The sequence below is a fragment of the Macrobrachium rosenbergii genome, chromosome 12, assembly GCF_040412425.1.
Source record: "Macrobrachium rosenbergii isolate ZJJX-2024 chromosome 12, ASM4041242v1, whole genome shotgun sequence".
Lineage (NCBI taxonomy): Eukaryota > Metazoa > Arthropoda > Malacostraca > Decapoda > Palaemonidae > Macrobrachium > Macrobrachium rosenbergii.
In genome coordinates, this window is record NC_089752.1 from 19,470,501 (window position 1) to 19,482,305 (window position 11,805).

The following is an 11,805-nucleotide window of genomic DNA, read 5'->3' on the forward strand; positions in this document are numbered from 1 at the left end:
AATGAATTCAAATTTATATTCTTTTACACATAGCTGAAACACTTCTATTAAGGTATTCTCGAAGAATATCGTATCGTAGAACACCTTAATGAAATTTATTAAAATACGTGTAAAAGAATGTAAATATGATCTCAATGGAAAATTTTAATCAGAATTTTTATATGGCTGTTTTGTTTCCCGGTAGGGGAAGCCAATTAGTCAATCAATTTTAGCGCAGAAGTTTACGTGACTAACGCTCTAAAAGATCATTTCCATGTATCGGTACCTCAGTATCTTTTATGATGATGCTTCAACATAAAGGATTAGTCATTATTACGAACATCTTCAGAGTATATCATTCTGCTCATTTTTAAGCAGTAGAAAACGATTCGCATGTTACTGCCATCTACCGGTCACTCGACGAACTGCGTTAGGGTCCACGTAGGGAAGGCTGCCGCTTTTCCGCACTGCGACGTCCTTGGCCGTTGAAAGTAATCCAAATGTTGGGGTAGCGGAACGTCGCCTTGTTAGTATTGCCCTGTATTGGGATCTGACTGCGTTTGTTGGGCTACTGCATCTCCACGGTTACGCAAGGGTTCTGGAGTGTTTCGTTTTCCTGGTTGATAAAGGATTTGGGTAAGTGATTTTGAGTTTTGAGTATGTTGGTTTCCTTTGTGGAATAGGTGTTTATAATAAAGCTTCATATGTTGAGCTTATTTGTATGGTCTTTTCTTAGTAAATTTAAAGATTCTTTCGACAAATAATACGTTGGTAAACGTATTTTCAGAACTTGATGGTGCGGCCGTACACAACTTGACGTGGCGACGTTCTATGCCCTTCGTTGGTAACTATTTTTTAATCTGAATGGAGAGGTAAGAAAAACCTGGTTTTAGTGTACTTGAACCAAACCAATCTTGCAAGCTTGTCCTCCCCCTTCAGGGGCTCCGCCCCTGAAGTGGGGAGGATTTCCTTTGACGTACGGTAGACCTTGTCTACCGTACGCCAAGGGAGGCTTGCACCCCCCCCCAACTCTACCCTACCAATCCCTATACCACCACACTTTGTAAGTTACTTTCAAGTTTAAAGTAAACTGTAGCCTCGTAGTAAATAACTTTGTACACGTCATTTTTGCTATGAAATTGTACAAAACTTAACTTCCTAAGATTATCTAATGCAGTTTTTTCAGTAATTCTTTAACACGTCATTTTTGCTATGAAATTGTACAAAACCTAACTTCCTAAGAGATTATCTAATGCAGAAGAGATTATCTAATGCAGTAATTCCTTAAAGTAAAGGTAGTCATGGTAACAACAAAGTAAAGGTAACGAAGTTAAAGTAACAAGGTAACAGGAAAGCTTTTAAGTCTTCAACTTCTAGTAATTACTAGTAATTACTTTCAATCTTGCAGTCGAGGCTACTAATTTAGTTTGATTTCAAACCCTTATCGGAAAAATTTGGCTGATAATTAATTCTCTCTGCAGGTCCTGCTAGTCTTGTGATTATTGGATGCTGGTACTTAATGTTGGTTCGAATGTACGCCTGCACTAAGCTCTTCGCGTTGGAATTACAGTATTCAACCTTCTATTTTGCTGTCCTGATTAAGATAGAGTATCGGTATACTCACGGATGTGATGGGATCTCTGAAGCACAGAATGTCTTGTGAATGTTAGTACTAAGTTAGTCTTCAAGCCCGATCTTAAAGGAAATTATATCTTCCGTTAACGGAGCCGTTAACGGAGGTAAGGTTTGTTAGTAGTAAAGCTGACTGTAATAAAGAAGTAAATGCATTTTCCACATCTTTTTTCTATGAATACAAAAGTAATGTTGGTGTGAATAAGTATAGGTGAAATTGCTGGTAATAGTAGTACGAATAAGCAGAAGTTTGTAGTGCAAACTTTTTTATAAGAATGGACATTAACTTAAAACAGCAGTGTTGGTACGAGTTGAGACAAAATTAAAAAGGCAAAAAGGTTTTGGTATAAAATGCCAGAATGGACGTAATTTATTGTAAAGGTGTTCGTATTGTAATAGTACGAATTTGACTTGCATTAAGGAATAAGGTATTAGTACTTACGCCAGAGTTTGGTTATTTCGCGTTGTCTAACCATTTGCTTATGGTCTGCTACTGATGAGTTAAGATCTCAATCTCCAATATTGAAGTAAATGAATCTTCCAATATTGAAGTAAATGGTCACATTCAGGCTGAGGAAGGAAGACCTAATAAGATTTTACTGTAATGGTCACATTCAGGCTGAGAAAGGAAGACCTAATAAGATTGATATTTACTGAACTTTATATATACCAATGGGGTTAAGCTCATTGCTGGGTGGTCTTTAATGCCATTAACTCAGCCCAAACTCAGCCCATAGTTACTTATAATTAATTTCAAACCAATGGGGTTAAGCTCATTGCTGGGTGGTCTTTAATGCCATAAACTCAGCCCAAAGTTACTTATAATTAATTTCAAAAGATTTTGGCCGGAAATGGCAAGTTAACTAGTTTGGGTCCTGAAAGAGAATTGTAAGATTATGTTCAAAGCTTCGATAATGTAATAATCGATCATAAACCCACTTGGTACTATCGAGTATTTACGAAGGGTCATGAGACTTCTCCCAGGTAAAATGTATTTACCTTTCGTTAGTCGGTGGCTAGAGAGACATGGACGTACAGTCAATGAAATGACTAACGTTGGTATTGGTATGACATTGATGAAAAAACAGGGGAGGGGGGGCAAATTGCGCAACATGAATCATTTGCTCTTTCAATACTGACGTAGGGAGATAAAGCAATATTTTTTTCCATCGCAATGTTGTACGTTGCCCTCGAAAATAACTGGGGTCCGTACGGGTGTAAAAGACTAGACTACGCAAGTAGGTGAGAAGACTATGGACTCTGGTTTTAGAAGCTAGGAACCGTGAGTTTAAAGTAACGCCAAACTCCTAAATCGGGAGAGTGTTTGTTTCCCAGGAGAGAGTTTACATGAGACCTGGTTGCTTTACACTTGCTCACAGCTCAGTTGCAAACTGCTTGTCACTGTTTAGGTTCAAAGGCATTTAGTTTAAAACAGCAAGCCGCTGTGCAGTCGTTTACGATATAGGATCGAACCTAGGACCTGTAACAGATTCTGGTGGGGGTTTTACGCCATGAGACAGTCGGGAGTTGTTGGACTTATAGAATGTTCAGATTTAATAGATTATTTTAAGGATCCTTCTCTAAATGGAACGAGAGAATGGTATATTCATGACAAGGATGAGGAAATCTTAGTTTTGCGTTAAACTCCACAGTGTTAAAGAGCTTTTTAAGCAATAACCTCCTATTGATTTCATAGTTTGACTTCGGGCAAGTCAAACGCCAGTATTAAACAGTTTTGTCGCACTCATCTCAACTTTAGACTACAGTACTGTTTTAATGTGTGATTTGATTTACGTATCCATAGTGTTGTACGTAATATTCTCGAGCATAGTACTATATCCGTTAGCGACTTGTTTCATCGCTTATAAAGAGGCAGTCATTGTGACGTGTCCGGCAGTGACCTTTAATTGACTTCGTCCAATCACAGTTTTCAGCTTTGGAACATATTCAGCAATGGTCTTGGCTTTTCTCGTCACCATAACTTAAAGCAGTGGGGTGTATTGAGCAGCAACTTTTGTTTTCATTTAATTATGATGTCGAAACATCAAACGAGCAATACTGGAAATCCATAATGGATTATTTGCTGAAAATTTTTTTCTAATCCTTACGTGGTGCACTGCAGGTATTGCTTAAAGGTGCTCGTTATGTGCCTTCGGCTTCTAGTTGCAACCACTTTTTGGATTTTCTATTACCTACCTCCCTGCTTCCTTTAATAAATTTTGCTGGCTAACCTCACTAGCTGTGAGTAGGGTTTTTCCCAGTAACACTTTTAGATCTCTATCTTCTGGATCTCATTAGCTTGCTGTCCAACTGCTCAAACTCCATTTCCACTTTCGTAGCCGTTGAATGGCCTAAAGCACCCCCAGTACTTGGCTTGACAACCTGAATTTCATAAAATTATTATCATAACCTATGCTGTCTTCAAGGAGAATGGTCCATCTCGTAGTGAACATTGATGTCATTCTTTCCATAAAAGCTAAAGACAAACAAATGCATTCCATAGCAGTCCTCTGTTCTGATTTACCTGTTGTAACTTAATTTGTGTGTTGAATTGATTTGTTGCCTTCTATTTCTCATACGTACCATCGCTTTTGCATTTGTGCCGAATTCCATAAAAACCGAGCCAGCAGTACTGTTCCTGTTACATTTCGCCGGCTTTCCGGCGTAAATAATAATCAGAATAATTATTGACCCAATATTGGTCATGAATGTGAGTTAGTAATTTTTTTTTTTAACATATAGTATACAAGACCGTCGTACACTACATAGGCGATAAAGCTCGCGATCAGCAAAGTAATTCATTATTCGGTAATTTCAGTTGTGAACATATTTATAATTAAAAGTTAACAGCTGAAGACATAAGAGGGCTTGAAAGTATGAGAGATTATTACAAAAAGACGGCCGAGTTGATTTTTTTAAATAGCTTTTTCTTGAGTTCCATAAACGTACTGTAAATCAAGCCAGTGCAAGTAAATGAATGAGGTAAAATTTAAACTGTGGTTGAACAAAGATGGAAAGGAGTGAGAGTTATAAAATTCTTAATGAATAGTAGGAACTGAATTATTGTAAGAGCAATAAAATGATTTACTTAAAAAGTACCATGATTATTGTGTGTAAGCAATAGGAAAATAAATAAGGTGCATAGAAGGAAGTAATTTTTATGTTGATAACATTAACCCTTTTTTCACCACGCGCTAACATTTTGTGTCGAATCCGAATAACAAACGTAAGATTTTGGTAGACAAGCAACCAGTTTCACTTTTAATGTCCGTCGGTAATATTTACTAGTGTTTATCTTATATATATTTTGTGGGTTAACTCCCTAGACAAAGTAAAAAGACCGTTTTATAAAGATTTTCTGAAGCACTGAGGAAAAATCCTTCTCACGTAAGTTCGACAATGTGGAGGTTAGACTGATAAACCGGTCAAGCGTGTTGTGTTAGCGCCGTTTACGAGACTCGCTGTTATATTCAACATAAACATGTACATACTCGAATGATTTGACGTTCTTCATTGTGTTCATTATCTCAGTGTATAAAACGTATACGGTGAAAAAATATTCTGTAAGCGCAATCATTTGCTCTTCCCCAGAATACCAATGGTTTTTTTTTTCTTTAGCCGGACGTAGTTGATTTTATGCCTCTTTTATGCACCCACGCGAGTACAGTAAGTTAAATCTTGCAGTTAGGTGGTTAGTTACTGGAGTGGCGTAGTTACTTGCGAGGTTTGTAACAAAAGCTGTAGGGAAAAAATAGCAGTACAAGCATGTAACATATTTATGCCATCGTGTACGTGTGAATATGTTTATGGCAAATTTCCGTCTTCTTGCTTCTCAATAAGCTCTTCGTTGGGTGAGTCGGTAGAGCTGTGGACTAGTACTCGCTAGGCTCGCGTTCAAGTCTCCGGCTATTGATGAAGAGTTAGAGGGGAATTTATTTCTGGTGATTGAAATTCATTTCTCGCTATAATGTGGTTCGATTCACAATATTGTAGGTCCCGTTGCTAAGTAACAAATTGGTTTTTAGCCACGTAAAATAAGTCTAATCCTTCAGGCCAGCCCTAGAGAGCTGTTAATCAGCTCAGTGGTCTGGTAAAACTAAGGTATACTTAACTTTTTGCTTCTCAGTGGTAAAATTTCTGTAGGTACTAGGTTAATTACTTTTATTTAAAAGTAATTAACATACATTCCTTGGGCATAAGTTAGGTAAGTATTTTTTTATCAAAAGATTGCTGAGCATTGGAGACAAAGGATTTCTGCTACTAATGATAACTATTAAATGGAACTTTACAATTTATAATGCACAATTTTATAAGCACTATTAAAGTTTTGTGTAAGTAAAATCACTTTCTCTGGGAGTACCAAACGGTCGTCTTTTGGCACTTGTGTAAAGAATGAAGCAACGTCAAAACGTCCATTATAAATCATGATTTGGAATAAAATGATTAATAAGACTGGTGAAATCTACAATATTTTGAAGAGAATATCCACAGATACTGAACACTAGTGCTGTAACTGTTTCAACAGGCCACTTGGATAGTTTGCGTGCAGCAGACCCAACAGAGCTTATGATCGGTCTTATGGATTCCCTTGTTTTTGCATCATTGCACGGATTTACTTGTTTTTACATCACTGTACGGATTTACTTGTTTTGGCATCATTGCACGGAGTTACTTGTTTTTGCATCATTGTACGTATATACTTGTTTTTGCATCATTGTACGAATTTACTTGTTTTTGCATCACTGTATGGATTTACTTGTTTTTGCATCATTGCACGGAGTTACTTGTTTTTGCATCATTATACGGATTTACTTGTTTTTGCATATTGTACGAATTAACTTGTTTTTGCATCACTGCACGGATTTACTTGTTTTTGCATCTTTGTACGGATTTACTTGTTTTTGCATCATTGTACTGTCATATAAATAAGAGGTTGGACGAATGGTTAAAAAAAGCTTTTGTGCTACACCATTATAAATATAAGGCGTTGCTTAATATTCTTGTTAAACATAGCATTCCCCGTAGGGAGGTAGTGCCATCAGTGCACCTTATGTGGTGCACTGTAGGCATTACTTAAGGTTCTTTGCAGCATGCCTTCTGCCCCTAGCTGCAACCCCTTTCGTTCTTTTTACTGTACCTCCTTTCATATCTTTCTTCCATCTTACTCTCCTCCTTCTCCTAACAATTGATTCATAGTGCAACTGCGAGGTTTTCTTCCTGTTACACCTTTCAAACCTTTTACTGTCTAATTTCCATTTCAACGATGAATGGCCTCATAGATCCCAGTGCTTGGCCGTTGGCCTAAATTCTGTATTCAGTTCAATTCAATCATAGCATTATTAATTTCTTGTTAAAATTTTACGAAAGCCGGCAAGTCAAGTGTCGAAAGCCGGTAAGTCAAGTGTCGTTGTTTGAATGATCATGCTATACGCTCGGCTGAGAAATGATACTTCAGAAAGGGTGACACTGTTTAACAAGACTATTAAGAAACTCCTGTATAATTATTACGATTAAGCACATAAATTTTTAACCATTTGTCCAACTTCTTATTTATAAGGTGGTATAAAGTTGCATAAATACAAGGTAATCTAGTGAAACGGATCTTAAGCTCTGGAAGTTCTTTCGCAAATGAACTATCAAGGTGGCTTGTTGAAATACTTACACTACTAGTGTACACTATCTCGGGATGTTCCTCGAAAATAATGTAGATTTGATCAGACATTTTGATATTAACCCAAATTATGATTTTATTATGTTAAGTTTTGACGTTACTTCACTCTTTACAAAGTTCCTGCTGGAAGTTTTAGAGGGTGATATGAAAACCAAGTGATTTTACTTGTACACAAAGCTGTAATTGCTCTTATAAAATTGCTCATCAAAGGTTGCAAATATGCTTTTAATGGTTATTGTTATGGGCAAATATTTGGTATGGCCATGGGAAATCCTTAGTTTCCAATATTAAGCAACCTGTACATGGAATTTTTTAAAAGAGGTTATATAATTAACTTAATGGAAGGAAGTGTGTTATTGGTAAGCTATGTGGATGATATTTTCTGTTTATGACCTGTAAAAAGGAATGTAAACGACTTTCTAAACAGATTAAATAAACTTATCCCCAACAACATTTATCTTTGAAAAGGATGAAGACGAAAAATTGCCATTTCTAGATATACTGGAATACAGACCAAATAGAAAATTTAAATTTTAGGTATAAAGGAAGCCTACAAACACTTGCTCCTATAATCACTTTCATTTGAATCATTCGAATAAAACCAAGACTGCTGTTTTTCTTTATGTACTTTTAGGGTCGCTGCAGGATCGTTTTTCTTTTTTTTTTTTTATCGAGAACTCTTTCAAGATACGCGAAATTTAAGGTATCCAGTCAGTTTTAGCGAAAATACTTTTCATAAAGCCCGGAAAACGTTCCGTTGTCTGACGAAGACCCAAGAGTTCAGAAACAAACATTTTAATGCTTCCATTTCGTACTTGGTTTGATAACATTTCGAGACTGGTCAAGCCATTAGGTATTAATGTTTGTTTTACAATGCTAGGAAGATTTAGGAACTTTCTAATTTGAAATTCTCCGAGAAATGAAGCGTATGTATCTATAAGATTCGATATAGAAATTTAATAGGAAATACTCGATACAAAGGTGGAAGAAGTTGGCTGCATGATTGCAACATCAGTATAATGAAAAAACAAGGAACATGCCACGTGCATTATTAATACATGTGAACAAAAGCAATCATGGAATTAATTGGATAGAGTCCAAGAACTTATGATTTTTATTGCTCTGGTGAAACGAAGTTTAGTAAAATCATGTATTATTAAAAACAGCCCGTGACAATTTATTCAGTATCAGCATAACTTTAAATAAACTGGACAATATATTATTGAAATATTATTAAATAAGTAGGTTATTAGGTATTACCATTGTCTGGCAACTGTTAGTACTGTTGAACTTACCACAAAATCTTCTTGTGACTCATATATATATATATATATATATATATATATATATATATATATATATATGTGTGTGTGTGTGTGTGTGTGTATGTGTGTGTAATTTTTTACCCCAACACTTATCTTTTTATTAAATATTGCGTTGTTCAAGAATTAACTACTCGTTTCTTCTATTGCTAAAACGATTCTTCGTTTACATATTTATTTTCGTTACCAATTCTTTGTATGCATTCGTAGTTTGTTTTCAGTTATTCCTTGATAAAGACATATTCCATCAGATGGTTATTCTAGTATGCCCCACAAGAATATGGAAATTACATTTGGTGACGAAGTTATAAATATACTTCGTCGTCGCTACCTATCACTTGGACATGTCTTACCTTGGGAGTATTTTAAGACTTCAGTCCGACTCGGGAAGACATCGAAGTTTATATTGAAAGAGTTAAACTGTTTTTCCTTTTATTGTGAATGATATCGAAAGAGAGACGAAAACTGCTGTTTTTACACTGGTGGACTTGAAGAACTATGCTACGATAAGAGACTTAATTCTTCGGAATTATCCGAATATTAGACTGTTTAGAGAATGTCTCGGTTCTCAGGAATCATTTTCCCCGTTATGAACGTGATTGCTGAACAGTTAAAAGTTTAACAGAAGATGCCATAGAAACATTGAATTAATGGCTGAATGTGTGGCTGTACTCAAAACTGTCTCCCCTACGTGCTACTATGGAGATTTTTCTCAATGACGCTTGACGAGATAAATTTGTTGAAGGTATTGCAGATTTATAATGGCAGAGAGAATTGTTAAAGAAAAATGACGTGTCCTTCGCCATGGCTGTGGAGACTGCACTTTCATTCGAGATGCAAGTTATGTTTGAGAGGGGATATTCAAAGAACGGAAACGGTTGCAAGTTTGGAAGAGCAAAACGCAAGCTTTGCACTGCCAGAAACTGCAGATTCAAAGGATTTACCCGTAGTAAGTGCAAACAAGTTGGATATATAGTTCGTGCTTGTAATTCAAGAGATGTAAATGCTGTCGAAGGGGAATCGGAGTTACATCAAGTTGGTTGTGTCAAGATTTAGAAATCTTCCAAATTTATCATTCTTGATCTAAGAGTTGATGGGAAACAAGTAAACATCATGCAAATGCCGATATGTTCTCAAGATTGCCATGTACTGGGACTAAGCCTCCTATGTCAGAATATATTGTTTGTTTCATTAATGAACTGCCGGTGTCTGCCTAAATGGTAATGATGGATACTAAGAGAGAGAGAGCATTTTAAATAAAACTAAGTATTATGTTATAAATGGTTGACCCAGAGCTTGGCCTGAGGGTTTTGAAGTACATTTCAGAAATTTTAAGGAGTTTTCTGTTAAGCAGCGATGTCTTCTTTGTGGAAGCAGAGTTGTGAAACCATCAACCCTTATTAAAGGAACATTAGATGCACTTCATGAGGATCATTTGGGAATAATTGAAACAAAAAGTAAAGTACGAAGTTATGTTTGCTGACCTGAGTTTGGTAAGGACATAGTCGAAATCATTAACAGTTGCGAGACATGCCAGCTCAATGAAAATATGCTCTTCCAAGCCCCTTTAATTCCATGTCCATTAGCAAGAGCTCCCCTGGAAGGAATTCACATGGAATATGCTATTTTCTTATAGTCTGGCAAAAACACTAGTCAGTGATAATGAAACTTTGTTTGTTACAATTTTTTCTGAAGTTTTCGAGAATAGGGATGTTAAACATTTGTGTAGTGCACCATTTTCAGCTAGAGTAATGGTCAAGTTTAAGAGCAGTTCAAACATTTAAGAATTTTCGTAATAATAATTGTGAAAAATTCAGTATTCAGACAATTATGTCTCAATTCTGTCCTTTTTTTCGTATCGCTGATATCGACTGGCCAAACTAATTCGTTTTTATTCATAGAAGTTGAAAACGTAACGTTCCAACAAGGTTGTCTTCATTACGCCCAAATCCTACTTAACAAGCTGCTAAAGCGCAGTCTCCACAGAAATATTACATGATTTTGGGAGACGGAAACTTTGTACTTTGATATGAGTGACCATGTCCTACTTAGTGTGAACGGGAGAGTGGAAAAGCTATATCAGTCGAAAGATCAGTTGATTACAAAGTATCAATTGTTAACCAGTGGCGTAACTAGCGTTAGTGGTGCCCGGGGCGGACTCTTTAAAGTGCCGCCCCATTCCCTTGCCAAAAAGCACTGAAGTGATGAAAATTAAACGGACATTTTCAGCCTTAACATCTCAATCATTTATTTTATTTCATAAAGCTAAAACAAAAGCAACACAGCAGATTTACAACGGAACCTTACAGCAGAGTCGTTAAATTGCTGTTCAGTGTTCCGATCAGACGAAATATACTAGAAAATCCAGAATTATGCCAGACCAGACCTGCTCAGAAGATGCCAGAATGCCGCCCCACCTGAGTTACGCCACTGGTGTTAACGTCCGGGTACTTTGGAATGACGGGCGTCTTACCGCGTTCAACGGAGTCCCGAATTTCACAGGTTTTGCCGCCAGTACGTATAACCACCTGTTCCTGAAGAGAGTACTCAGTCATCAAGTTTACCATCTAACAGCAATAAAGAAGAAAGAGGCGAGAAGGCTGAACCCTAGGCTCCAGTGACATTCCCGATGACGCAAATGCTCAAGGGAGGTATCCTCTGAAAGGATGACGCAATCGCGATAGATTTAAAATATTTGATGTAAATGTAAACTTCTAACTTTTGGAAGTTTACTAATTGTAAATATATCTGAGTTGACTCTATGATGAAAATAAGGGTATTTAGTCTAATGATTTTTATTCAGAGTTGTTTTTTCTCTTTCTTTTTTGTTAAAGATTGAATTGTAATTCAAGAAATAATTACCTGCCTTTTTTTTGCTTGAACGATTCTTGGTTTACATGCTTATTTTCGTTACTATTTTTTTGTATGCTTTCGTAATTTAATGCCAGTTATTTTAGAATAAAGACATTATTAGTCCTGCAGTATATGGACGCTACATACCTATGAATATATGTATGCTTGTATATATTTGCATATATATATGTATATATATGTATGTAATGCATTGTAATATATTTAAATATATAAGTATAGTTATGTATATTACATCATTATTATTTGGTACTGCCAAAACGTTATGATATTATCATTGTTCCCCCTAGCTCCGTTTTCTGTTGTTCTGTCTAAAAAACAAGAAAAAGA

The 11,805-nt window shown here is 36.2% G+C and overlaps 1 long non-coding RNA gene across 1 annotated transcript; it reads left to right on the forward strand.

The window, feature by feature from the left end:
* Window positions 1-456: 456 nt before the first annotated feature.
* Window positions 457-1,771, forward strand: LOC136844209 (uncharacterized). The gene is made up of 3 exons (XR_010854764.1): window positions 457-615; window positions 767-851; window positions 1,461-1,771. It is a non-coding gene; the product is annotated as an uncharacterized lncRNA (long non-coding RNA).
* Window positions 1,772-11,805: the final 10,034 nt, after the last annotated feature.